This window comes from Arachis ipaensis, chromosome B10 (genome assembly GCF_059453495.1).
Source record: "Arachis ipaensis isolate K30076 ecotype BB chromosome B10, ASM5945349v1, whole genome shotgun sequence".
NCBI classification, from domain to species: Eukaryota; Viridiplantae; Streptophyta; class Magnoliopsida; order Fabales; family Fabaceae; genus Arachis; species Arachis ipaensis.
The window spans coordinates 97,005,791-97,011,382 of NC_142435.1; the positions used below are offsets into that span (position 1 = coordinate 97,005,791).

At 34.4% G+C, this 5,592-nt stretch overlaps 1 non-coding gene across 1 annotated transcript; it reads right to left on the reverse strand.

Moving 5' to 3' along the window:
* Positions 1-5,048: 5,048 nt before the first annotated feature.
* Positions 5,049-5,156, reverse strand: LOC148580992 (small nucleolar RNA R71). Its single transcript, XR_015899508.1, has one exon. It is a non-coding gene; the product is annotated as a small nucleolar RNA R71 (small nucleolar RNA).
* Positions 5,157-5,592: the final 436 nt, after the last annotated feature.

Here is a 5,592-nt window from a genome sequence, read left to right on the forward strand (position 1 = left end):
CTACCCAAAACTAGCTTATTTCCTAAAGAAATGCATGAAACTACCCTAAAAACAGTAAAGAAAAGGTCAGTGAAACTGGCCAAGATGCCCTGGCATCAATCCTATACAATTAAGTTCTAACCTAACTTCCCATTTTTTTGCTTTGTCACATACTCATGCATTTTCTTTTCATCTCACAACACATATGCATTGATTTTATTGAGCTTCACTTGCTTTGGGGCATTTTGTCCCCTTTTTATTCCTTTTATTTTTTGTATTTGTTTCTTTGTTTTTCTATTTTTTTTCTTTTCTTTTCCATATTTTTTTTTCTTTTGTTTTTCTCATTTTCTTCTTTCTATATACAAGAACATCAATGCATAAGGTTTTACATTTGATTAATACATGAGCATGTACTCAATTCCCAATATTTACAATAAAAATACAAAACTACCCTTTTATTCCCCAATGTCCCAAGGTTCCCACACTTGAATAATAGACACACACTAGCCTAAGCTAATCAAAGATCCAAATAAAGGACATTTATTGTTTTTCGCTTTAAGGCTTGTAATGTGCTAAATTAAAGAACAAAGTGGGTTAAGCGTAGGCTCAAAGTTGGCTAACAATGGATGATAAAAGGTAAGGCTATTTGGGTAAGTGAGCTAAATGAAATGATCGCCTCAATCATATAAATACATGAATACACCAAATAATGGATATAAAGAATCAAACAAATCAAAGATTACAATCATAGAAAGAGAATATTGCACACAAGAAGGAAAAATAAGTGGTTATAAAATGTAACCACACAATTAGGCTCAAATCTCACTTGCTTGTGTTCTTAGCTCAAAACATGTTCCACAACATATATATAATTCAAGCAAGTTTTGTGAAAAGTTTTCACTCAAATCAATTGGTGCCCTATAGATAGAAGTCTTGAAAAAATTTCATTATTTTGACTAAGCTTATTGATGAGCGGATAATTTATACGCTTTTTGGCATTGTTTTTAGTATGTTTTTAGTAGAATCTAGTTACTTTTAGGGATGTTTTCATTAGTTTTTATGTTAAATTCATATTTCTGGACTTTACTATGAGTTTGTGTATTTTTCTGTGATTTCAGGTATTTTCTGGCTGAAATTGAGGGACTTGAGCAAAAATCAGATTCAGAGGTTGAAGAAGGACTGCTGATGTTGTTAGATTCTGACCTCCCTGCACTCAAAGTAGATTTTCTGGAGCTACAAAACTCAAAATAGCGCGCTTCCAATTGCGTTGAAAAGTAGACATCCAGGGCTTTCCAGCAATATATAATAGTTCATACTTTGGCCGTGTTTAGACGACGTAAATGGGCGTTGAACGCCAGTTCTACGCTGCTGTCTGGAGTTAAACGCCAGAAACACGTCACAAGCCAGAGTTGAACGCCAGAAATACGTTACAAACTGGCGTTCAACTCTAAGATTGACCTCTACACGTGTTACATTCAAGCTCAGCCCAAGCACACACCAAGTGGGCCCCGGAAGTGGATTTATGCATCAATTACTTACTTCTGTAAACGCTAGTAACTAGTTTATTATAAATAGGACTTTTTACTATTGTATTAGACATCTTTGAACATCTTTTGATCATTTTTAGATCTCTAGACCTCCATGGGAGGCTGGCCACTCGGCCATGCTTGCCCTATATTCACTTATGTATTTTTCAACGGTAGAGTTTCTGCACTCCATAGATTAAGGTGTGGAGCTCTGCTGTTCCTCAAAGATTAATGCAAAGTACTACTGTTTTTCTATTCAATTCAACTTATTCCGGTTCTAAGATATTCATTCGCACTTCAACCTAAATATGATGAACGTGACAATCATCATCATTCCCCCACGAACGCGTGCCTGACAACCACTTCCGTTCCACCTTAGATTGAATGAGTATCTCTTGGATCTCTTAATCAGAATCTTCGTGGTATAAGCTAGATTGATGGCGGCATTCATGAGAGTTCAGAAAGTCTAAACTTTGTCTGTGGTATTCCGAGTAGGACTCTGGGATTGAATGACTGTGACAAATTTCAAACTCGCGAGTGCTGTGCGTAGTGACAGACGCAAAAGGAGGGTGAATCCTATTCCAGTATGATCGAGAACCTCAGATGATTAGCCGTGCTGTGACAGAGCATTTGGACCATTTTCACAAGAGGATGGGATGCAGCCATTGACAAGGGTGATGCCTCTAGACGATTAGCCATGCAGTGACAACGCATCGGACAATTTTCCAAAGAGGATAAAAAGTAGCCATTGACAACGGTGATGTCCTTACATAAAGCCAGCCATGGAAAGGAGTACGATTGATTAGATGAAGACAGCAGGAAAGCAGCGGTTCAGAGGAACGAAAGCATCTCTATGCGCTTATCTGAAATTCTCACCAATGATTTACATAAGTATTTCTATCCTTATTTTATTATATATTTTTGAAAACTCCATAACTATTTTATATCCGCCAGACTGAGATCTTCAAGGTGACCATAGCTTGCTTCATACCAACAATCTCCGTGGGATCGACCCTTACTCACGTAAGGTTTATTACTTGGACGACCCAGTGCACTTGCTGGTTAGTTGTATCGAAGTTGTGAATGAAAAACAATTTATTAGGACGTGCGTACAGAGTTTTTGGCGCCGTTGCCTGAGATCACAATTTCGTGCACCAAGTTTTTGGCACCGTTGCCGGGGATTGTTCGAGTTTGGACAACTGACGGTTCATCTTGTTGCTCAGATTAGGTAATTTTCTTTTTGTTTTATTTTAAAAAATTTTTCAAAAAATCTTTCAAAAATTTTCTCCTTTGTTTTTGAAAAAAAAATGTTTTCAAAAAAATATATTTTTCTTCAGAATTTTTAAGAATGAATTCTAGTGTTTCGTGAAGCATGTTGAAGCCTGACTGGCTGTAAAGCCATGTCTAATTCTTTTAGACTGAGGCTTCCACGTATAAGTATATGAAGTTGGATGAAATTTCAGCTGTTGTATGCCTGATTTGTATCTTCTAAAGCTTGGCTGGCTATTAAGCCATGCCTAACCCTCAGATTGGAGCTTTAGACTAAGAGTGCAAGATTCCTGGAATTCACATTAAAAATTTTGGAATCCTTATTTTTCTTTTTCAAATAATTTTCGAAAAATCCAAAAAAATTCATAAAATCATAAAAATAAAAAACAATATTTTGTGTTTCTTGTTTGAGTCTTGAGTCAAATTTTAAGTTTGGTGTCAATTGCATGTTCATCTTGCATTTTTCGAAAAAATCATGCATTCATGGTGTTCTTCATGATCTTCAAGTTGTTCTTGGTAAATCTTCTTGTTTGATCTTGATGTTTTCTTGTTTTGCATCTTTTCTTGTTTTTCATGTGCATTTTTGCATTCATAGTGTCTGAACATGAAAGATTTCTAAGTTTGGTATCTTGCATGTTTTCTTTGCATTAAAAATTTTTCAAAAATATATTCTTGATGTTCATCATGATCTTCATAGTGTTCTTGGTGTTCATTTTGACATTCATAGCATTCTTGCATGCATTCATTGTTTTGATCCAAAATTTTCATGCATTGCATCATTTTCATGTTTTTCTCTCTCATCATTAAAAATTCAAAAATCAAAAAAATATCTTTCCCTTTTTCACTCATAAATTTCAAAAATTTGAGTTGACTTTTCAAAATCTAGTTTTTTTTATGAGTCAAATCAAATTTTCAATTTAAAAACCTTATCTTTTTCAAAATCTTTTTCAAAAATCAAATCTTTTTCATTTTTCTTATTTATTTTCGAAAATTTTAAAAATATTTTTCAAAAATATTTTTCTTATCTTTATCACATAATTTTCGAAAATAACATCATCAATTAATGTTTTGATTCAAAAATTTCAAGTTTGTTACTTGCTTGCTAAGAAAGATTCAAACTTTAAGTTCTAGAATCATATCTTGTGATTTCTTGTGAATCAAGTCATTAATTGAGATTCTAAAAATCAAATCTTTTTCAAAAACTAATTTCAATCATATCTTTTCAAAAATATCTTCTTATCTTATCTTTTTCAAAAATTTGATTTTAAAATATCTTTTCCAACTTCTTATCTTCTTATCTTTTCAAAAATTGATTTTCAAAATTTGTTTCAACTAACTAACTAACTTTATGTTTGTTTTTTATCTTTTTCAAAACTACCTAACTAACTCTCTCTCTCTCTAATTTTCGAAAATATCTCCCTCTTTTTCAAAATTTCTTTTTAATTAACTAATTATTTTAATTTTTGATTTTAATTTTCGAAAATTACTAACCTTTTTCAAAAACTATTTTCGAAAATCACTAACTCTTTTTCAAAAATTATTTTCGAAAATCCTCTTTCTCTCTCATCTCCTTCTATTTATTTATTCATCTACTAAAGCTTCATCTCACCCAAATTCGAACCCCCTCTTCCATCTGTGTTTGAATTTTTTCTTCTTCTTTTCTTCTACTCACACAAGGACCTCTATACTGTGGTAAAAAAGATCCCTATTATTATTATTTTTCTGTTCTCTCTTTTTCATATGAGCAGGAGCAAGGACAAGAATATTCTTGTTGAAGCAGATCCAGAACCTAAAAGGACTCTGAAGAGGAAACTAAGAGAGGCTAAATTACAACAATCCAGTAAGCACCTTTCAGAAATTTTCGAACAAGAAGAGGAGATGGCAGCCGAAAATAATAATAATGCAAGGAGGATGCTTGGTGACTTTACTGCACCTAATTCCAATTTACATGGAAGAAGCATCTCCATTCCTGCCATTGGAGCAAACAATTTTGAGCTGAAACCTCAATTAGTTTCCCTGATGCATCAGAACTGCAAGTTTCATGGACTTCCATCTGAAGATCCTTTTCAGTTCTTAACTGAATTCTTGCAGATCTGTGATACTGTTAAGACTAATGGAGTAGATCCTGAAGTCTACAGGCTCATGCTTTTCCCTTTTGCTGTGAGAGACAGAGCTAGAATATGGTTGGACTCTCAACCTAAGGATAGCCTGAACTCTTGGGATAAGCTGGTCAAGGCTTTCTTAGCCAAGTTCTTTCCTCCTCAAAAGCTGAGTAAACTTAGAGTGGATGTTCAAACCTTTAGACAGAAGGAAGGTGAATCCCTCTATGAAGCTTGGGAGAGATACAAAGAACTGACCAAAAAGTGTCCTTCTGACATGCTTTCAGAATGGACCATCCTGGATATATTCTATGATGGTCTATCTGAATTGGCTAAGATGTCATTGGATACTTCTGCAGGTGGATCCATTCACCTAAAGAAAACACCTGCAGAAGCTCAAGAACTCATTGACATGGTTGCCAATAACCAGTTCATGTACACTTCTGAGAGGAATCCTGTGAGTAATGGGACGCTTATGAAGAAGGGAGTTCTTGAAATTGATACTCTGAATGCTATATTGTCTCAGAATAAAATATTGACTCAGCAAGTCAATATGATTTCTCAGAGTCTGAATGGAATGCAAGCTGCATCCAACAGTACTCAAGAGGCATCTTCTGAAGAAGAAGCTTATGATCCTGAAAACCCTGCAATAGCAGAGGTGAATTACATGGGTGAACCTTATGGAAACACCTATAACCCCTCATGGAGAAATCACCCAA